Source organism: Trichosurus vulpecula, chromosome 4 (assembly GCF_011100635.1).
Source record: "Trichosurus vulpecula isolate mTriVul1 chromosome 4, mTriVul1.pri, whole genome shotgun sequence".
NCBI lineage: Eukaryota > Metazoa > Chordata > Mammalia > Diprotodontia > Phalangeridae > Trichosurus > Trichosurus vulpecula.
The window spans coordinates 374,757,792-374,782,545 of NC_050576.1; positions in this window are offsets into that span (position 1 = coordinate 374,757,792).

Below are 24,754 nucleotides of genomic sequence, written 5' to 3' on the forward strand. Positions count from 1 at the left end.
TCTTTCTGAAGTGTACTGTGTCAAAGCTATTCATATTCTTCAGCCTCACAACGGGTTAACTTTGTTTAAAGTGCTGAGGATATCATGTTTAAATCTCCCACTGTAGCACAATCTTCAGTGTGCTTTATTATACACGTCATTTTCTGCAAGGTATAAGGCACAGGGAATATTAATACTTAATCACCTTAGCGTTCCTCTTCACTAAACAGAAATCTGCTTCTACATGAAACTAAAGGAGTTGTGCTTCATTTAAAGATCAGTCTGTGCCTCAGATCCTGAAACTCATATTTCCCACTTATCTATCACTTTTCTCAGGATACATAGGGACTGTTTTGACGGTTAGGTGCATCTTAGATTAATAAGACCTCAGAGAACTTTATGGTGGTTGTTAGACTTCACTCTGTTCTTCCAGCCAAACTTCCTTTCTGTATGGCTTCAGAAGCAGTAGTCCCTTGTTTTTCAGAAAGAGCAGTAAACCTTTTTTCTTCCCTTGAGCTCATCGGTAAATACCGATTAATGCTAACTGGAAGTAGAGTACATGTTGAGAGTAAAGAATATGCCTACTGGTTCTTCTGGACATTAGATTAATGTGTTTCTTTTGGCTCGAAACCACATTTGCTTCCTTCTACCTATAATAGTGCTTACATTAAAACATTCTATCGTTCTTAAAGGCAGTGTTGTGTGGTGGAAAGACCACTCTCTATAGAATCAGAGGACTTGAGTTCAAGTCTCATTTCTGAAACTACCTGTAGGAGTTCGATTAAGTCACGTACACATCCTGTGTCTCAGTTTCCTCATTTATAAAATAGTGAAGAGTTGGGAATAGATTGGCTCTGGTTTCCTCTCTACTTCGGAATCTGTGATTTTATGATGATCATATCAAATAAGATATAAGACGTCTTGTAGTGACCCAACTCCCTCCACAGCTTCTTGATGAAGGCAGCTAGGGTATGATAATTGGTGACTCTTTAAGAAGAGAACTGGGTAGCAATAAAGAGGAGCAACTAGTAACTCAGTCTTTATCATATTGTCATGATTACTAATTACTAATATTCAAGAATTATGCCTTACATTTATCTACCTCTTCATATTCTAAAAAGATACTTTCAGACACATTCTGATTTTTTGCTTACAACAATCCTATGAGATAAGTGGAGAAACATCACCACTGTCATTTTATAAGGGAAGAAACTGAGTACCAGAGAGCTCTATTGATTTGCCCATAGTCAAATACTTAGTAAGTGACAGAACTGAGACTTGAACCTTGGTCTTCTGACTCAGTCATTTCTCTTTCCGCCAAGCCATAATGATATCCTTTGAATCAAAATTCCCATAAATAGGTGTTAAGTTCTAGGGATATAGTGACAAAAATGAAAAAAAAAATCTCTTCCCCTTAAGGACCTTACATTCCATTAGAAGTATACAGCATTTGCACAGACAAATAAATACAATATTATTTGAGGTGGAAAGAGTCCTAACAATTAGGCTTCCCACAGGAGGTCACCCATATGTTCAACCTTTAAAGATGCTAAGGATTCTTGGAGGCAGAGGTGAGGAGGGAATTCTGGACATAGGGGACACACTATTTAAAGTCATGATGAAGGGAGATGGAACACTGGGTTCAGGGAAAAGCAGTTTGACTGGAATACCAAATGAGAAAGAGGAGATAAATTTGTAATGGTAGACTGTAACTATACTCTGAAGGGCTATAAATAGCAATCTGAGAAGAACTTATCTCCATTTTAAGTTTAAAAAGGACAGCCACCTTTGCAATTAGGACCAGATTATTCCTTTTGGTGAGAATTATTTATCTGAAATAGAGTACTTAGTTTTGGCAAAGAGAAGGATATCCTTTTCTTCCACAACTGCATCAAAGGAGGGGAGAATGGGTAATGATGATGAGGTGATTTGAAGCATGAGTAGGTAGAAGAGGGAACCCCTAATGGATGGCTTTCTTTTCCTTGGTAAAATATGAGTTAAGGTCTTCTGCAGGGAGGAAGTAAGGAAGAGGTGGTATAGGTGACTTGAGGAGATAAATGGTGATTTTTTTTAAAATTCAACTTATTTTTTATTTTTATTTTTTCTTGTTTGTTTTATGGAGGAGGAAAGGCAGGACAAGTGGGGTTAAGTGACTTGCCCAAGGTCACACAGCTAGTAAAGTGTGTCAAGTGTTTGAGGCTGGATTTGAACTCAGGTCCTCCTGACTCTAGGGCCAGTGCTCTATTCACTGCACCACCTAGCTGCCCCTAAAAGATGATTTTAAAAAGACATTGGGAATATATTATGGAGCCAATCAGTCGAGAATAAAAAGACTGATTTGTAATAGTGATGATCTAGTTAAGGTTGAAGCGAATTTATACCTATTTGAAAATAGAAATAAAGATCTGACACCTATAAATTAGAACAATTGATTTGTTCATATGTGGATTTTAAAATCAAATATAGCTGGATAAGGTTTTATTTTAGTGGCTAGCTAGTTGTTTAAATGTTTTCCTTGTGATTTTTTTGGTCCTACTCTGATATCTCCTCATTGTGTGGAAAAGTTCCTGAGGGCACAGTGGAGGTCCTAGTAGATCTTGCCAAGCTTCTCCTTTGGGCCTAGTCACAGACTGCATATTCCCTCTCCTGAATGAGGTCAAATCATTCATTCTCAAAGTGCATCCTAATTGAAAACAGGAAAAGAAAACAGGCTTTGTGAATTTCTTTGTCAACAACAGAATACGTCTTTGTAGTCAAGCAAGTAATTCAGAGGTTTAAATGATACATACTCTCATTTTATTTATAGTTTATACACATTGAAAGAAGCATTTGGCTCAATAGAGCAAAATAAGCCACAAAATGTTCTTTTCAGTAAAATGTGTCTCGTGACTAGTTCAGAAATATACAAGACTTATCGATAGATGTGACTACAGAGATTATTTGGTTCAGTGCTCCACTGTTTTAAGAGATATTAAACAGAGAGATGTATGTTCATCAAAGTATAGGTCATTGTCAAGGAAGATTTCCAGCATGTGAAGTCCAAAGGAAAGGAGTACCTATTGCATGGTTCTCCAAATATTCTTATCGACTGAAAACATTGCAATATTTTCATTGACACCTAAAATGACATAGTCTCCTCAGCTAAAATCAGAATAATTAACTTTATAATATTTTATTTTTCCCCATTATGTGTCAAAACAACTTTAAACAAGTTTTGTGTTTCAAATTCTATCCCCCCTCCCTCACCCCCTCCCTAAGACAGTAAGCATAAAATCAGAATAATTTAAAAGAGATTTTGAAACCATCTCTCTCATAAAGACAATGTTGAAGAAAACTGCCTATACCACAATACTCTGCAGCCCACTGAGCTACCCAATGACCTCATGCATTGGTGTTTGCATCCTTGACAGATGATATATAGATAAACAATGAGCTGGGTGGCACAGACTTGAAATAGGACTGAACTGAATTCGGTGCTTTTGGTGAGCTATAACTTTATGCCACAGAAAAAGTCTGTATATCTATCAACATTAAAATCAAAGTAATGTTATAAAGCCCACAGTCTGAATCATGGCACCCAGTGAGCATGGAAGAATTTGAATCACAAATAGCAATAACAACACAAAAATGCAAGGTATGGATATAAGAAGATTATAATGTAACCTAGGAACAGCTAGATGGCATAGTGGATAAAGTGCCAGTCATAGAGTAAGGAAAAACTGAGTTTATATCCTTCATCAAACACCTACTAACTGCATGGCTCTCTGTAAGACACTTAACCTTTCTGTTAATCAGTTTCCTCATCTGTAAAATAGACATGATAATGACATCCGTCTCACAGGGTTGTTCTAAGAACCAAATGAGATAATATTTGGAAAGTGCTTTGCAAACTTATAATTCTATAAAGTGCTAGTGGTTATTATAAAATTATTTTTATATTAATGACCACTTAAGTGCAAATGGCAATGCAAAGACCAGAAGCAGGAAAGAGTGGACTATGCTCCATTCTATTCAATTAGTGTTTATGTTTCTAATCTAGAATTGCAATTAAGTCTAGTAAGTCTAGTCTATTAAGTCATTGAACAAATGAAAGAAGTATATGGAGATACAACCTATGTGATATAGGAAAACCCTGGCAATATGTATAGAATAAGAGACAAACCTTCAAACCCATTGCAAAAATGTCATCTTGTTATCTTATTTCTTTTTTCAACCAATATCAACTACTACATTCCTTTGGATCCCTGTTTAATTCATAGAAAGTTTTTCTGTCCTATAACATTAGAGCTTGTGTTTTTATTTTCAAGTTGAAAAAAAATAAGTAGCTCACTTGGGAAAAAAGAACAATGACTCTGAAGTCAGAGGACCTGGGTTTATATTTTATCTCTAGTTCTTGTTGTGTGACCTTGAGAAAGTTACCTCTTTGTGGCCTCAAATTCCTCATATGTCACCTAAATGTGTTGGCCTATGAGTTCCCTTCCAGATCTAGATTTATGCTCCTATGAAGTTGTATAGACATGGCATCAGGGCAAAAAGGCCGAGAGGATGGGCTGCAGAATCTTAGACATATCTTTTATAAAGGATCTATGGTAACACACAGGTGTCAAATGGAATAAAGTCATAGAGGATCTGTGATCTGCATTGAAGGAAGGAGTATCACCCTAATAAAATAATAAATGACTCAAGGTATCAGACCATAATAATTGTTTTCTGAGGCCAGTACTAATTTATGTCTCAAATTCCTTTTTCATTACTTTCCAAAATCAAGTGTATAAGTTTGATATGTGTGACCTCTTCCTTTTTCGTATATACAGCCTAAAACTAAAGGCAACATACCTTCTCTTGCTTCTCTGAAAAAAATGGGCAAACACCATTTTGCTTTTTAAATAAGTAAAATTAATATTACCCAAGCTTCTGCAAGCAAAATGCTTTTCCATGTAATTGGTGACAAGGTGTGTGTGGTCTCTTACAGAATACATTTTCCTACATATTATCTCCTTTGATTTCATAGTAATTTTTGACATCTTGAACCTTTGCCCCATCTCTACATAGAAGTATGCCAAATTTATGCTAATTGATTATATTAATCACTCGACTTTGACATCTGTTCTGAAGACTTGCAGCTGCAAGAGTATACATTAATATTCTCACTAAGTAAACAATATTGAGCACCAGATTTCATGGTATTCTTTCTCTCTACTTAGATTGCAAAGGCACTAATTAGTTTGCCCCTTAGCAGAAAAGAGAAGACCATTTATTTTTGTCATCTCCCTCACCACTCCTATAACTTCCAGCTCGCTCTATCTCTGTGTTAGCTGGAATAGCTGTACTTCCTATTTTGTGCATTAGCCACTCTCATTGTGCATACAAGAAGTTCCCATACCTCGCTACCTATTTGAAAAAAAGAAGAAATTAGAAACAACACCAGTACAACCACAATAGTTGGGTGCTTTCCAAACAATCTTCCATCTTTTGCTCTTACAAGCAATACCTTATATTGACAACTTCATAATACCCACATTTGGGAAACCCAGATGGAGTTCTCCAATAGATAGTAACATAGGTTTGATCAAGGTAAGAAAGGTTAGGGTTGAAGATAAATATTTCCAGTCATCTTGAGGTGGTAATTGATCTCTGTTAAGTAGATGATCTTTCAGAGGAAGAAGAGCAGAATGATGCAAAGTGATGTTTTGGGATACTGTTACAAATAAATGTTGAAGAGGCAACTGACAACTTTCCCTCTACACATTCCCCTACATGTAAGCAGTCACCAAGTACTATTGTGTCCACTTTGACAACATCTTTTGCCTATATCCCTAGTTTGGGTCCTCATAACCTCTCAGATAAAGTATTGTAATAGCATCCTAATTGATCCCAATGCCAACATTCTCCTTCCTGTCCAACTCATCCATTAGACAACTACCAAAAAATAATCCTGAAGTACAAATATGAATATTATACTTCTCTCCTCAAAAATTTCCAATGGTTTCTTATTGCCTATAGGATAAAATGCATATCCATGGCCTGGCAATGAAGTTTGTCTGCAATGTGTCTAACTTTTTCCCCCCAGAATTATTTCATAGTAATGCTCTTCCTGAACTCTTTGTTCTTTTAAAATCAGGATAGGAGCTGTTTCCTAAACTAGCCTTTTCCCCCCTCATCACTTTAGTGGTTCATTTGTGCCTGCAAAAGTACTTTGTGCCTGCAAATGTACATTTTCAAAAACTGTATCTTCCTTCAAGGTTCACCTCTTCCATAAAGTCTTCCCCGATTTCTTGCAAAAGTGTTCTCTTCTTCAAGTTTTCCTGAAGCAACTTCCTGAATCCCTCTTTTGCTGCTGTCACCCTCTACATAAGGGGTTCTTAAGCTTTTTGGCATGTAATGCTTCTGTTTAGCAGTCAAGTGAAGCCTATGGACTTCTCTGAATAATTTTAAAAATACATGAAATGTAATATGTGGGCTTACAAAGGAAATCAATCATATTGAAGTAAGCCATCAAAAAATACTAAAAAAAAGTTTGGAGACCCCCACATTAAGAACCCCTGCTCTAGACTGTACAGTAAATCCTTAACTTTCATGGGTGTAAAAGCAAACAATGTGAATGTTGATATATTGAACCTGTGGGAAATAAGGGGTCAGGTTCCCATGACTACTAAAGCTGTAATCTTTCACCGGAGAGGGCTGAAAATGCACATTTCCACACAGAATTCTTTATTAAAAAATAATTCCGATAATATTCATTTTTCAAACACAATAACCATAAAATAACCCATAAACAGCAGTACACAAAATAAAATTGATAACATGCAAATCATTTTTTCTCTAGGGGATTACTAATCCCCTAGAATTCTGTGACCTTTTGGGCTAACTTCTCAATAAAAACATTTGGATTTCGGACAATATTCTCTTTTCATAGCATATGAAATCTACAGTACCATAAATGCTGTACAGCAAATAAAATTCTTAAAACTAAAAGATTTTTAACCTAGATTTTACCTTTTACTATGTCAGATGGCAGTGTAAAGGTGCTGTACTGTATACTAAACTGCTGTAAATCACCCAACCTTGGCTGCTGTCTAAAAATCAAGACAGAGATTGCTGGGACTTTAGGAATTCCTGCCTGCAAGCAACTTGCATCCTAATGGGGAAAGCATCACATTAATAAATAGGTACATACAAGATAAATATGAATAGATGGAATATAGCTTCAGAGAGGAAGACCATGGGTACTGCATAGGTACATATAGACAACAAAGCATACTCAGAAATGTTAGAAAATATAAGAGTATCTGCATTCAAGAAGCCATGATTAGCAAGAATATGATGGAAAACAAATTGGTCAAAGTGGTAAATTTCGAGAATGAAGAAATCATAAGATTAACTTGATAAATATTATTGACTTTAACAAATGACTTTTTTTGAGTAAAAAAGCAGAATTCTGTGATCAAAGTTGGGGAAATTTGTTAGAAAAGAAATGGGGAAATATAGACAAATAATAAATATAAGCAGAATATGCAATAACACATAAATTGATATTTTTAAGATCAGGGGCTCAGAATATCTGTTTTCTTTTTCCTTATTTAGTATAGTCACACACAAATATAGTTGCTAGACATGCATATTTAAAGGACGTGAGAAGATAGTTGGTAGACAACATAATTTAATAGAAATAATTTATTTTCAGAATTTGCATGTCTCCCTTAGCAGTTTTTCTACTCTTCAAAATGTAATTGAAACACTTATTCAGCCAGTACATAGCAACCCTTTAAGGGAATGTTTAAAATGGTAGCTACCTGATATATCAAATTATAAAGCAGAAAAAATAAACTTGGGCTTTTTATTTTTCTGTCTTATGCATCTTTCCAAATTGCACATATTTCTTAACACACAAGTGAATACATGCATATATTGTCTCTCTCTATTTTCATATGCATACATATATGTATACATATATACATATATGTATAAGCCTATACATATATAAATAAATATGAGAAGTATTTGTCAAATATTGAGTAAGTACCAACTACATGCCAAGCATGATGGTAAATGCTAAGAATATATAAACAAGAATGAATAAGTACTTGCCCTTAAGGAGCTTATATTCTGACAGGAAAGGCATTTACATAAGTCTATATGATATATGTATATATATGCATGTATATATGTATATATGTACACACATATGTGTGTGTGGTGAATAGAGGATAGTTTTTGGAGGGAGGACACTACTAGATGGTAGGTCAAGAAAGAATACATGTGGAAGTTGGTACTTAGTCTGATTATTGAAGGAAATCACAGGTTCTCAGAGATAGAGGTATAGAGGGAGAGCATTATAGGAATAATGGATAGTCCATGCAAAGACACAGATATAGGAGTAGTAAGACTGTGTATCAAGATGATAAATGCACAGATACATAGGTAGATGATAGGTAGGTAGATATGTATATAGATACATACACACACAAATGGATAGTTTCCTATTTTTTATTGGCCTCCCAGTTGTCTTATTCAGGGGCTAGAAACCTATAGCATGTAGTGTGATTTTAAGTGGCATACAAATTGGTCACTTCCATCACCTTGCCAGTTCTCTCTGCTTTTAAGACTTGGTGCACAGTCATAATCAACAGGCCAAAATAAGAAAGAAGCACTACTTGGGATATCATTTAAAAAATTATTGACTCTTGGTCTGATACCTTCAGCAAAATTGACCAGGCATACCTTTCACTCTGGTATAACCATAATCTCAGTCTAATGTCTCTTATTTTTTGTTTATTTCCTTATTTCAGTCTCATAGTTCTGTTTGGATTATTGGCCTATATTATATCCTTTAACTTCCTCCTAATTTCCTTCTTTCTTGTTAATTATAACTAAAGAATGACATATTTCAATAGGGCTTTTAAGGTTTACAAAGTACTTGGTTCACAAGAACTTTATGAGGTATATAGTTTACGTCTCCCTATTATGATTTCATAGATGAACAAATTGAGACTGAGAGGTAAAGTGATTTTTTGAGGATCACAAAGCTAGTAAATTCCAGAGCAGATAATGGGACTCTGGTCTCCTGACTCAAAGACAATCATTCTTTCCTCTACATCTCTCTTACATAGGTTTTAAATTCACATTAATCAGTAAATGTTAAAAGGTCAGAGAGACAGCATGCTGGAGTGAATAAAGAGTTGGCTTTGAAGCCAAGAAGACTTGGGTTCTAGTCCCATCTCTGACACATACTGGCTGTGTGACCCTGGGCAAGTCACTTAAGTTCTTAGTATTTACTTTGGGCATTTTTCTAACTCTGTAAGTAACAGAGAAAATACCGTCTCTATTGATAGTGGGAGTTTTCATATGTAGGAGCACCCCTTACTGATGAAATCACAGATCCAGTTTTGTCTTTATGATAAACACCTGTTTGTGTTTCGATGTTGTTCAGTCAACTCTTCATAATCTCATTGGGGTTTTCTTTGCAAAGATACTGGAGTGGTTTGCCATTTCTTTCTTTAGCTCATTTTACAGATGAGGAAGTTGAGGCAAAAAGGTTTATGTAACTTGCCTAGGGTCCCACAGCTAGTAAGTGTCTGAGACCAGATTTGAACTCAGGAAGATGAGTCTTCCTGACTCCAGACCCAGCATTTTATTGCATCACCTAGCTGCCTGGAGCAATGCTACTATTTGTATCTATACCTATAGGAATGTTCATACATACCTACACATATATACATATACATCTTTAGTAGCATATAACATAGAAATATGTTGAAAACCTACCATGTTTAGAGCAACCTTGCTATAGTGCACATGTGTAACTGTGTATACGTGTATGTAGATATGCAAATGTGTGTATATATACATATGCAGTAGGATATACGCATACATTCATAAAAGCATACACATACATAGATAAAAAAACAAGATATTTGCAAGTATGTGTGCATATGTCTATGTATAGATTGATAAATAGTAGCATTGCCACAAGCACATAGTAGGTGTTTAATAGATGTATAGGGATTAAACTTATAATGGAAATGAGAGAATGTAATCTATATATGTATGTATGTATACACATATATTTGTTTATGAGGGAGAAGGCGAGGGAAAGAGAAGGAGGGAGGGAGGGAGGAGCCCTAATATAGTGAAAATAGTAGTGGACCTGAAGTCAGAAGACCTAGGGAGAAATTCTTGATCTAGTACTGGTTAGTTGTATGACTCAGGGCAAGTAACAGCCTCTTTGAACCTTAAAATTTCTCTTTATAAAGGGAGAATTTTTTAAAAATCAGATCTCTAATTTTATTGGTGAAGAGAGCTCATGCTGAGAGGAATTTCTTTTTACGAGTGAAGACTGGCAGCTTTCTTTCCAGGTTCTTTGTCTTTTTCCCCAAAATATTATAACTACTTTGTCTCTCAAATAATATAGCATTTTATTAAGCTAGTGTCTCATTTTTGCAGACTAATGTACAGGTCACAGTACTCTAGGGAAAATACTCATCTCCTTTGTGGCCTTATTTCTTAATCGTTCCCTCTGTTTGAGTTAGATTCCAGGCTACCAAGCTCTTTGTTCTGTCTAGCCATTCAATGAATATTAATGATTGCTTCTATAAATGATGAACAAGAACCTACATGGTCCAGTACTAAATGGGATTATTCCGCAAATACACAATAAATGTAACAAAGCAAAGCCTTGCCACTCCTTTGTGCTACCATCTCCCCCACCCCCAAAACACACACCCAAACCTTTCCTCTAACACTGAAAAAGCAGGGAAGAAGTGGTGACTCATCTGTAGAAGCTTACACACAATGTCAAAAACGGACTTTGGAAAGATTAATTTGTTCACACAGAGATGGCCGAATACTTCCCGTGATTGAATCAGCATCCTTCTTCTCATGGGGATAAAATGAGCCACTATTCAGGCTGAAGGGAAATTCATCTAAAGCTAAAACTCTGGCAGCAGTATAAGTCTAATTGTCTATTAAGGTTGAGAGACTTGGACTGACTCCAAGTGTAGCAATGTAGATGTTCATAATACATATATACACACATATGCACACATACATACACACATATATGTGCATACATATATTATGTATGTATGTGTCTTGTGATTATGCCAACGTTCATCTCACACTGATAGAATGGGTGACCCATAATCATCACTCTGGAAGGAGGACTATAACTGAAAGGAATACCTTTCAACACAATATCAATTGTTTTTAATGTTAAAAATGGGGGGGAAGTGTAGTTGCCAAGTAAGGCATTCATTTTTATAAGGGAGAAATTGGGCATAAGATTTCAGTTCTTAGGCATACTGATAATGTACATGTTGCAATTAAACAGCTATTTATGGTATGATCATAATGACCTGGAAAAATGCTAGGTGTCAATGGGCAGCCATGCTGGACACTTCAGTTTGACCTGTTTCTGGACATTGCATTAATGAGGATTAAATACTTACTGAAAAAGTCAACTAAATATAACAGTCATTGGAATCTTCAGAAGTGATGAAATAAGTCTGTATGCTCATTCGTAAAATAAATGGATCGGGATGAGCTCATCCAACATGACTTGAGCTGTCTTTTGAAGGACCTCAAAACCTATTGTACATTATTTGCACTTAGGGGTTTTTACATCCAATAATTCAGAAGTATCAGGACAAACTGGAAGCATCACCTTGATATGATCACAAAGAATACATTTCCCCAACATGGAATTCTCTAAACCCTGCATTTTTAAACTCTTTTAAACTACTAATTAAGGTCCTGTGTGTGTATGTGCATGTGTGTGTGTGCGTGTGTGTGCGTGCCTGTGCATGCATACTGTGCCATATGTAAGTGACAGAACTTATGTTCATAACCTGATTCTGATGTTTATTACCCCATCACCCGAAAACTTCATTTCTTCTAAGTTTCCCTGTTACACTAAAGCACACATTCTGTTAGTCACCTAGGTTTGCAGTGTCAATGTCATCCTTAACTCCTAAACTGCACTCACCTCACATATTTAATCTGTTGCCAAATCTAGTAGTTTCTACCTTGACATCATCTCTCCGTACAGTCTCCTATTTCTACTCACAATAACCACCTAGATTAGGCCCTCATTGCCTCTCTGCACAATATCCTTATGGTTGATTTCCCTACCTCAAATCTTTCCACATTCTAATACATCCTGCACTCAGGTGCCCAGGTGACCAGTAGCCTCTGAATTTTGACTATAACAATTTTAGGTATTTCCTTTTGGGTTTTTTAGGAGGTGGCCAGTGAAGTTGCTTTCTTCTTGATTTACCTCTTGCACTTCTTGTAACTTACAGAATTTCTTCCTTGAATTATTTGTTATCTTTGCTTTGCTTATGTCACCAACATCACTTCCTATATTGGGATTTTGTGACAGGGCCAGTATCTATTGCTTTATACAGTCTTGGGTGAGGCAGTCCTGCTGCTACCTGAATGCCACTCTGGCTACCCTGTCCTACTTTTGGCAGGGGTGACTGAGTCCTGGTTCTCTTCCCTGCCTTCTTCTATAACTGTGGTCTGGTACAGAAAGCTGGGACCAGGCCCTGATTTCCACCTAAATCCCCAGATTCTGCCCCCTTCTCTTGGTGACCCAAGGTACACACAGGCCATAGCCCTGATTCTTTTTCTTTCCCCTTACAAAGGAGGTGACTTCTATCCCTGGTCAAGCTCTGACAGGTTCCAACTGAATTTTGAAGATTGTGCTAGCTTCAAGCTTCCTGGAAGGCTCTTTGGGTGAATTCTCAGACAGGTAGCTCATGTGTCTCTGCTCAGTTCACAGTCACCTACTGGAACTTGGCTTTGTCCCCTGGTGTTGTCATCTCAGGCCCAAGATGGATGGATATGAGAGACTGAATTGGCTTGAAGCCTCCTGAAGGGCTCTGTGCATGCTATAAAGATGCCTTTCTCACTTCTCTGTCTACTCTCACAGTCATGTCCTGGGAATTAGCTTTGTTCCCTGCTTTATCTCAAATAGACTTGAACCAAAATTGTCAAGTCCAGTTTACCAAAAATGGTGGGTAGATCCTAAGGAGAAATAAGTGTAGTGTTAAAAGAAAGCAGTCATAATACTTTAAGAAGCATTTAATATGCAAATTAGGACAAAAAAAGGTGGACTCTGAAACTCTGTTAAGTATAACTTGCTTTTCTTTTTAAATATATTGTAAATTTAACTTGTTCCTTTCAAAGCTACCCTACTTCTCTGTGATTCTTTCTGGCCTCCATTTTTTTTCCTCTTTTGCGTAAAGAAAAAAAAACTTTTCATTTTTTTGCAGCAAATAATTTTTAAGTTTATTAGAGGCAGAACAAGTGGATTAATGATAGTGGATGTTGGTCTCATGCAATAATCATTATGTTTATTACGTTTCTTGGTCCATGCCCCTACAGTGAAATGAGTTGTGGACCCTACATGTAGAAAAGGACTGTTATTGTGTTGCTTGAAGACAGTCATAATAGACATCCCTAGCTCCTTCTCCCCACCCCTGCCCTTCTCAAGTGGATATTTTCGTTCCTACCAGAAGGAGAAGCAGGAAAGTGCGGCCAAGGCCATTCTGTTCTCCTCAGAGAAAGGGGGTACTAGCTACTGTCTATTATATCAGGCTAATTATATGTATCTTCTCTCTTAACTATTATTTGTCAAGGGGATTTGATTGGGTTTGAGCTAAATTTCTATGGCTTTGTCATTTGGGGAGAGGATAAGTAAGGCCCTAGGCTCTATATCTAAGACTTGACCTCTTTCCCACCTACTACCACTTCCATAATGAGCACACATAGAGAATAGCAAAAAAAAAGCCCTCTGTCCAAATCATAGCAAAATAGAAATTGGAGAAAGTATGCATAGGAGAATGTTTACCAGGCAATATAGAGTGAAAGAGCTCTCCCATTGGAAGCAATATAACTCGGCTCAACCAAGAGAGAAAGTCCTGGCTCTCAACCAAGGGGAAACTCCCTGAAGTGTGTACTCTAGTTAGCTGGGGACAAGGACATGATGGAGACTGCCAACACCTCTGTTGTCTTCCCAAAGTCTTTTCCTTCAGAAGCCTGAAGTGAGGTTGGCCTCTCCCATCTTCACTGTCAAAAAATGGAAGCCAGGAGTGCTCAAAGAGATTCAACACTCAAAGAAGACCAGTTCCAAAGGGCTTGGCTCTGATGAATCATGCAGAGATACTTGACATGTACCTCTTGCTGACTCTTGCTGACATCCTTCCCCAAAGCAAAACATTCATATCCACTAATAAGAAGAGAGTCCCATACCAATAGTCTTTTGGACAGGGGTTACAGTCCTTCCCTGGGCCAAAAAGCTTTACAGTCAAAACATAATCAAATGAATATAACAGCAAAATAAAAACAAGCATTCTCAGATATGTAGTGATTCACATGTATAGCAATAAACGTATGCAATTATGAGCCAGGCACTTTTCACAAGAGTAATCCCCTGGACTAATAATATTTAATTGAGAAGTTAGATATCATTCCAGTCTGATTGTCTCCTTTCTCTGAAGAGAGCAGAGTGGCAGCTTCTGACTCCAACTTCCTGCTTTCCCTCCAGGCAGAAGTTAATCTCCCTTAGAGAAGGGTAGGGGAAGAGGAGGCTAAAGATGTTTATTCTTCCTCTCTTTGAGCCACATAATGACATCCCCTCGCTATAGTTGGGCGACAACCCTCACTACAGTAAAAACAATATTTTTGGGATTTATAAAATACTTTATAAAATACTTTACATGTGTTCTTCACTGATACAACTACTCATTGATGCAGTTAAGGTTTTGCTCGTTCTCAATCCCTCACTTCCATTCCCTGCTAGGAAGAATATCAGATCATCTGCTTTGCAATCTTGGTAACATTTTAACTTGAATCTTAAATTAATTCATGAATAAAATATTAAGCACTTACTATATTCTAGGCACAACAATAAGTGTTGGCAATAAAAGGCAGGGCAGTCTCTTCCTTCAAGGAGCTTATGTTCTAATTGGTGAGGATCGCTTATATGAGGGAGTGGAGGAAATTTTAATCTGGCAATCACAGGGATGGTGAGTGAAAAATAAGGAAGTTAACTGATGCACCTTTCCCCAAAGCATTGGTTATATCGTTATGCTTATTGTGCTCAAGACTAAAGGTGGAACTTGGAGAAGGTAGAGAGTACCCACTAAGAAGTAAGTGGAGAGACAGATGGAGAAGTGAAGCTGGTCAGTTTGACATAATGGGCAAAGTAAGTGTGTATTGCCTCACCCCTCAAGACAGCTCAGAACTAGCATGAAAATCTCCAGAGAACAGTGGGTTAACTTAACCGGGAACTCAAGCTGTGATTTCTAAAGGACTGGGTCCTGAAGGTGCCGTTCCAGGTAGCAAGAAGCATGGTAGAAATAAGACTAATGATAAGACGGCCCAAGGGAATGGCTGGATGGGATGTAAATCGTGGAATTAGAGCTGAAAGAGACCTGAGAGGTCATCTTGTTCAGTCTTCTCATTTTCCAAATGAGAATTAGGAGGGAGGTAAAATGTCTTTCCTAAGATCATGCCAGCAAGAAATAGCAGACCAAGAAATAACAGTAATAAAAAGCCCTTATATAGTATGTCAAGACTGGCGAAACACTTTACATATGTTATCTTATTTGATCCTCACAGCAACCCTATGAGGTGGGGCCTATGATGATTGCCACTTTACAAGTGAGGACACTGAGGCCAGGAGAGACCCAGGGTTCCCAGAGCTAATTGGAGTCTGAAGAGAGGGATTTGAACTCAGACCTTTTGAAGTCCAGCATTCTAGGCACTGTGTCACCTAAATGCATCCAAAACTAGGTCCTGAGTCCCAATCCATTGCTTTCCATGGCTCTCTTTAGCTGTCTGCATTTCTTTTCCTCAAAGCTTTCTCTCATAGGGTACACGGTACATTCACATTTTCCCAGAAACCGTATTTCAAAAGAACCAAAAGGAATAAATGAACCTACCCCAATGAAAGGCTAATTGTAAAGAGGCCTTGTTTGAAACCATTGTTCTTTTTTTTTGGTAAGGCAACAAGAAATATCCAAATAAAATAGGAATTGCAATGAACTTTTGTTTCACCTAATTGCTATCCAAACAAATATTCCTAGACTATTTCATTAGTCTAACAAACAACAGTGAACATAATCGACTCAAGAGCCTTTCCAAGCAAGGGAAAGAATAGAATAAGATGACACAATGAAGGCTAAGTGATTACATGTTTTAAATAATGATAAGCCAGACATTACACAAAAGAGCATTGTCAGAGGAGCTGCGATTACTTTTTTGTCTCATTTGATCTTTGGTTAATACACCTGATCATTGCCTTATCATCCAGAGGCTTGATGTCTCACTCATTTTTTTTTTCATGGTCTATGTAATGAGTCATATTATTAATTCTACTGGGACTCTTAATTTGATATTAATTTACTATACTACAAAATGTCAACTGCTTTGTGAGACATTTAATTAACAAAATGCTAACCTCTTCTTGCTATAAGTTGGCTGTTCAGGAGGAATTGAAATTCTAATTTTTTTAGGTTTGATTTAAGGTAGGAGATAGTGTGGGGCTTATTTTCATTTGACCAAAGCATTTCCTTTCAGAAGAATTATTCCCAGACAAATTTTAAAGCTGAGAAACACCAGCAAAAGGTTTTGACAACCACTAGTCTTACTTGAAGATTATAGGGTGATATGTTCAGATACCATGGCAACAGATACTATCATCATCTTGTAAGGCTTCTTAAGTTACTCTTCAGAACATATGACAGGGGTACTAAGTGGTATTTATTTTTAAATTGCTTTAAAATGGAACTGCATTAGGATAAGTAATTTGAACAGTTGCTTCTAAGAAAGGCTTCTTCTTGGTCAGAAGTAACATACACACATACACTATATATATATATATATTTATATATACGTGTGTGTGTATATACATACATATATATGTATATATGTGTATATATATATATATATATACATATATATGTAGTTTAGAGCACAAAACACCATCTCCCTTTTTTTCTTTTTTTTAAAGAGACTAGCTCTTCCCATCTTACTCAGGCTGGAAGTTTGTTGGCTACTCACAGCTTGATCCAGCCGCTGCTCAGTATAGGAGTTTTGATCTGCTCCATTTCTGACATGACCTGGTTCTCCCCTTCTTGGGCACGCTGGTGGTCATTCATTCACTCAGCAAACTGATGCTGAACTTAGTATGAACATCCAAGCCACATAGCCCACTCTAGCTCAGAACTACTCTTTTGTAAGAGTTGTATAAGCCTTAGCCATCCCAGTAGCTGTGAGGACAGGTGTGACCCCTACCCAAAAGCCCACTGGTGTGTGACTCCTTATTCTTATTTGTGGAGATGAACACCTTGTTTTGAATGAGGGGTGGCCAGTGTTGGGGAGAGGTACTCATCCAGCATCCCTTCTGGACTCTTCAGGGCCAGCCTCTTTGGGACTGACTGGTCAAGCTCCAAGTGTGCTTTGAGTGATTTCAGGTACTCCTGGCTTCCAGAGAGAAAATGGAAGATGCCAACCCCACATCAAGGTTGCTGATGGAAAAGACTCTGTACTTGCTTGTCTTTAGTTATCTAGAATAGCCAAAAAGAATTTGAGAGCCTGTGGAAAAAAACCACAACAAACTCCTCCCCACACCCAGTTCTTTTGATTCAGGCTGTTGTGACTCTTTTTTTGAGGGGGATGGGAGAGTTGTGGATAGGACACAACTGTTTGAAATTTATTTGAAGGCAAAGGATTATCACAAAGGAATTAAGTGGAAGTTACAAGAATTTTCTAACTCTAGGTCAGGAGAGACTTGAGACAAGGGCTTGGATCCTACCAAGTCATTACTTTACAAGGGAGGAAACTGAGGATCAGAGAAACTAAATGACTTGACTAAGGGCCATAAAGCTAGACCATGAAAGTTCTGGGATCAGAAACAAAATATCCTGACCCCTAGTTCAACACTCTTTCCAATACACTCTTCTCTCTCCTTCTCTCTTTTCTTCCCCTCACTCTCTTTAGTTTTCCTTTTCTCCTTTGCCCCCCTTGTCTTTCCCTTGTTTTTTCTTCCTGTTATTAGTTCTTATCTATTTTTTTGCCTATTATATGTTATTATTTTTTTGGTAAAGCTGCACACTTTAATACAATGTATTTTTATTGATGCCTTTGTTACATCACATACATTTTTAATATAGCAAAGATATTTTAAAAAGATAAATGCAGTTCAAACCAACCAATACGTTGTGTTAGAGAATATATGCGATATTTCAGACTCGTAGTCCCAGTCTTTGCAAAGAGAGGTGGGAGGTATACCTTCCCACTGCAGCTAGTGGTCACAGAGAATAGAATGCTAGATCTGGAGTCAGGAAGGCCTAAATTCAAATGAAATCTCAGATATTTACTAGTTATGTGACCATTACCTTGTGAGCTTCTTAAGGACATAGAGTAGTTGCTGGCACAAGGTAGGCACTCAACAAACGCTTATTGACTGACTGACCCTCGGCAAGCCATTTAACCTTTGCAAGCCTCCCTTTCCTTATTTGTCAAATGGGCATCAGAATAATAAGACTTATCTCCCAGAGTTGTTGTGAAGATAAAAATTGGATATTTTTAATGTCCTTTGCAAACCTTTTAAATCTATGTAATTGCTAGTTATCATCATCATCATCTTTCATAAATGTTTTCCAAGGCCAATTGTGTCATAATAGTCACAGTACTCATTTTAATTTTGTTATTATTGCCACCGTAGTTGTCCTTTCCATTTACATTGCTGTAGCCACTGCACGCATTTTATACATGTTCTGCTTACTTCATTCTGCATCAATTCACGAAAATCTTCTCATGCTTCTCTGAATTATAAATATATGTAATTTCTCATAGTAACATTTTATTACCTTCATATACAACAATTTGTTTAGCTATTTCCCAGTCACCATATTTCTACTTTATTTCTGAATTTTTGCTTAAAAAATGTTGCTATGAATATTTTGGTATATGTGGAACCCCCTTTTCTGTTGTTTTTTTTTTTGCAGTAGGATCTATTTTTTAGTATATAAATATTTACTTACCTTTTTTTTTCATTTAAAAGCACAATCCAAATTGCTTTTCAGGATGGAATTACAGCATTTTACAAAATAGAACCTCAAGGATGTGTTTAATAACCAGAATCCTTTTCTTGAGACCTTTCCAGGTGGCTAAGACCTGTCTGAGCTTACATTCTATTGGCATCTGTCTTTGAAGCTCCAGGATTATTTCAGTGCCATGCTGAGATGTCATGATAGGACTTTGCATGTAATCTGTTTCTACTGATATATGTAGTAATCACATATATAAGCTCAGAGATCTGTGGCTCAGTATTCCTCCCATTAAGAACCAGAGAGTCTTAGGATTGTAGAGTTGGAAGGAAACACAAGAGCTATGCAGAAGGGATCCTATCCAAGTCATCCCATTTAGAAGATCCATGATAAGTGATTGTCTATGTGTATTCTTTCTTTAAATACTTCCATTTGTGGAAGCTAGAAGCAAGGAGAAGCTCAGCAGAATCAATAAGAACAGAGACACCGAACCATAAGAGAAGCGGAAGTGGGGAATTCAGGTCAAAAAACATTTATTAAGTGTTGTTACATGTGCCATGCACTATGCTAAATGCTGGGAATACAAGTGCAAATAGAAAGAGTAGCAGTGCTTGCCATAAAGGAGCTTGCATTTTGATGTGGGAAGACAACAGAAAAAAGGGAGCTGACAAATGGAGGGTGGGGGAAGTGAGGGAAAAGGTGCCCACATGGTGGCATTGAGAGAAAGGGAGAAAATTTGGAGCATTCACCTGGAACCCATAGAGGAATGAAAATAGGGTTGGCCTGGATACTTTCCTTAAAGGTTGTTCTGGGAGAAACCAAACAATCAAAGAAAAGGGGCCCGATGGTGGAGGATATTCCCAGGTTGAGAAGGCCAGCAGTAGAGTGAACTTCCAAGGTGTTGTGGTTACAAGAGCTTGGTGGAGAAAGCCTGGAGATTCAGGAGTGGAATTCAAAGAGGAATGAAGAAACTTACCCTGCCACTCAAGGCCAATAAAGAATACCACCCAAAAGACCATGCCAGATTCTAAATCACTGTCTCCATTTTTAATAAAGTTGATTATCTTAGAAAGTATTTCCTTATGTTGAATTGGAATCGGTCTCCCATTATATATCTGTTGGTTCTAGTTCCACATTCTGGTGCCAAACAGAACTGCTGTAATCCTGTGATAACCCTTCAAATATTTGGAAACTTTAACTATGTGCCTAAAGCATCCAGGCTATTGTCATTCTTCATGCTCTCTTCTGGATAAGTCCCAGGTTGGAACCTAGATTTCTTCTTCACCATTGCTACTTTTTGTGTTGCTTTTTTTAAAATCATATTTTATCATCCTATTAAGACTGAAAACTCCTTGAGGAAAGAAGAGACTATGTCTTGCTTTATCCTTGTGTATTGAAATCCTTAGTACAGTGCTTTCCATCTAGTGGGCATTTAATACATGGTTGTTTGAGTGAGTTTAACTCTTCATGAACACATCTTCTAATTATATTTAGGTGTATAAATTTTGTAAAAAATGTATAAAATTTAGCAGGAATTATTTTCAAGCTCTTTGGCCTGTTGTTGAAATTATTTACCGAGTTTTCAAAATCCAGGAATTTGCCTTTAAGTCCTGAAGGCACACTTCTCATTCACTGTGATTCCTCAGAATACTCTTAAAGAAGCAAAATAATCTTATTTGTAGTTTGGTTTTTTTCTGTATTTTGAATACAGATTATCTAGCTCAGGTGATGTGAACTCATAGGGCAACTAGGTTTTCAGGATTTTTTTTTTCTTCATCAACTCTGTTATATTAAATTTTAATTGTAGATTGACTATTTCTGTTGCGTCTCTTACAATATTGAGATAGTCTCCCTTGTAGGTAAAACAGAAGCCAAATAGTAGTTGCCTCCATGGTTCATTATCACCTTTCCGTCTACACCAATCAATATTATCCATTGCTTTTCATTCCTTATGCTTTTATTAGAAGCCTCATTTTACTCCTGGCTATATCCTTCTTGACCCTGTTATTATGGGCCAGTATTTTTTTTAATTAGGCTTCATCTTCTTTCAGTGTTATTTTCATAGATCTTTAGAAAGTTTTATATAAAGTGAGATGAACAAAATCAGCATTCTCTTCTATTTGACTTTTATAAAGGGTTTCTTAACCAGGTGAAAAAAGTGGTAAAAATTGTTATGATTTTTAACCTTCTCCATATTTAAAACCTCATTTGGACTGCCATTTCCCTGCCACTTTATAGCTTGGAGCATTATTTCACTTCTCTGAACCTCAGTTTCCTAATTAATTAAATGATTAAATTTTCTAATTAATTATAATAAATTTCCTAATTAATTAAATTTTCTTCACATGTAATTTTTTTTTGGTGAGGCAATTGGAGTTAAGTGACTTGCCCAGGGTCACAGAGCTAGTAAGTGTCAAGTGTCTGAGGCTGGATTTGAACTCAGGTCCACCTGATTACAGAGCCAGTGCTCTATCTACTGTACTACCTAGCTGCCCTCACATGTAAAAGTTTTTTAAAAATGGATTTGGTATCTCTCAAATCTTTTTGCAGCTTTAAAAATCTGTCTGAAATTCCATGATTCTGGGACCATCTCACAGAAAATAGACTTCATTTTTAAAAGTCTTTTAAATTTAAAAAATATTTTAAAAATCCTTCATTTGATGTATTGTAATAAATGTCCCTTGAATGAAACCCACATGTTTTATACATAAAGATGTGATTTTGCGGTTTTATTTGGATCACAATCTAAGCCGTACAAAAAAAAGACTTTTTCTTCTTGAACATCATTTAGTAGAAACAACCATCCTATTGGTGTTCAAGCTCTAATTCTAGGGAACAAATAAGAAAGCACAGCCATGAGGAAAATGTTCTCTATTTGCTGGGCAACAACAGATTTGGTGTCTTCATGGAATATAAGCTCAAAATGCTACCATGAGAGTAGGCAGATGGAAAATATATGCAGCCTTGAGAGTTATCAAGCCATGAAAAAATTAACAGAATGAAAAATAAACTAATAACCCAATAGCAGATCTCTACCAAATGGGGCTTAAAAAGCTAGCATGAAGCAAAAGCTACCAAGACAGTTGCAGGAAGAGCAACAGAATTATTTTGCACGACATATTTGGGAATTGGCATGAGAGATTCCTCCAGATAATAATGAGTTTTAATTTCAATGTTATTCTCCCACTGAGTACAAATGGCTAGTTTATATGTCATCAGTCAGCTGTGTCATAGAGTTGTTGATTTTCATTCACATTTTCTATAAATATAAGACTGCATGAGACACCAGTGGGAAATGTTAATTTGGGGGTAATGCTTAAGTTATTTACAGTGATCCTGAGACATGTTTGTCCTTGACACAGGAATTTAATTAATGATTAAATTGTATGGTGGAAGGAACTCTGGTTGTGAAGTTTGGATAACTTCATCCAAATCAAACAGCTCCATTGAACACTTATTTTCGTCCTTACACACATTCCTTATCCTCAGTTTCACACACCCCCCAAAAAAATCACCCTAATGATACTAGTTGCACTAACTAAATCATGTTGTGAAGAAAAGTTCTTAGTAAATCCTAAAGTTCTAAATAAATATGGCTTCTTGTTAGTTTTAATTATCTTACGAATGCAGGTATGAGTTAGGTTTTCTTTCCTCTATCTCTTAAGGTTTTGTATATAGGTTAATCTCTGAGTAAGAAAAGAGGAGAATTTACCAGTAAATGTTGATGGTTCTCAATGAAGCCTCGGATATAAGTATGATTCTTAGAAAAATAACAAATTCTGAAATCTTGCCTTCAAATATTTATCTGCTAGGTGACTTTGGGTCAGATACTTAAATTCTGTTTGAGCCAGTTTCCAACTTAGAAAAAAAACAGAATTCATCATATTCAATTATTGTATTTATGAGACGTTAACCTTTGAAGGGACTTTAGAGGTCGTCTAGATCAGTCTCTTCACTTTGCAGAGGAGAAACCTGAGGCTTTGATATTAAAAATGAGAGTAAAGCAAATTTAAATACGCACTCCTAAAAGAAAGAGGTAATACTCATTACCAAAATGAGCAATGCATTTAAAGTGAATCACAAGACTAATATACATCAATAGTACCTCAGTGGCATACTTTAATGAGGAACATAATGGAGTTACTCTAAATGCGTATTTTTTTTAACATTGCTCATTAAACTGTTGACATTTTATTGGTTGTCTGGGAACTAACTAATCAATATATTGAGAAATGACGATTTTATGTATGATTTGAGGTAGGTCAAGGGATGCTTGAATATAGAAAAAAAGTTTTCTTTCAGGAAACTATGGTACACTAAACATGAAGTGGAAAGAGTATTGGATTTCAAACCTAAGGGCATTGTAAGGATGGGAAGGCACTTAATTTTTGGGGGGTGGGGGGCATCCCTTAGTTTTTACCTTCATAAAACAAGTTATCAGACTTGATATTTAAAGTCCCTTCCAGATCTAAAGCTATGCTCTGATAAATTCTTCCTTTAAGTGAAAATAGTGTTAATAGCAAATAGTATTTTCACCCTTCTCGTATATGACTTTTGAAGAGTATAGTGGAGGAATTAGTCAAATTTCCAGATAATTCAGGATTTATCTGTAAAATTCAGGTCAAATTGTTTTGGTTTTTGTTTCACTTTTTTTAACCTCTGTCATTGTCCTCATTTTATTTCATTTTGTAGGTATGGGACAGCTTGGTAAGTAATTAGAAAAAAAATTTGGAATGTATTGCTAAAGAAAACAGAGGCCATAATTTGGAAGATCAGGTATTTGAAGATAATAAATTACTGGAATATTAGGAATAATTATATCTATGCTATATGCCCCATTGGACTCTACTGGGGAGACTGATTTAAAACTTTAAAGTAGATTGGCAAAATGGATATGAGTTCCAATCTTGTTTAGTTATTTACTGGCTGTATGACTTTAGGGAAGTCCTTTAACCTCTCAGTCTCAGTTGTTGTTCTTTTTATAAACCTGTAAAATGATAGTAATGATAGCACCTACTTCCCAAAACTGTTCTGAAGATCAAGTGAGATGTATGAGGACATATGTGCATGTTGGGTGTGTATAATCTCACATATTTGTGAATATATATAATATATATATATGTTTAAATGCATATATAAATGCACATCTAAATAGGCATGCATAATATATAATACATAAAATACATGTAATACACAAGCTCATGTTGGAAATGTATGTATGCATATATTTCTGCTAATATAAGCATACAATTATATTTTTTCAAAGCCCCATATAAAAGTTATTATTATTATCAGTATCATCAGAACCTTAATTTCCGTCTCTGTAAAGTGAAGGGGTTGCACTAGATGACTTCTAGGGTCCCCTCTCATTCTATTATCTTACTGGATTTCAGTTTTTCCCCCATAGTAAAAGAACAGATCACTATCAATAACAAATGTGTCCCATAAGCAAACTTCATATCCCTTTTTCACCATTTATAACCACCCCCCAACTCAAGAATTAAACCCCTTACTCTGTTATGTCATTTAGTTGAGAATTACAAGGAACTAGGAGTTGACAGTTCATTTGGGGGGGAAGTTGTAAGGAAGAGGGGGGAACCATTCTATGATGCCAAATGAGTCAAAAATTAGGAGACATTTTCAGACTACCCAGAAGCTGGCACCATTATAAATGACTTCATGCTCTGATCCTTGGGTGCCAGTAAAGCAAGCCCAGC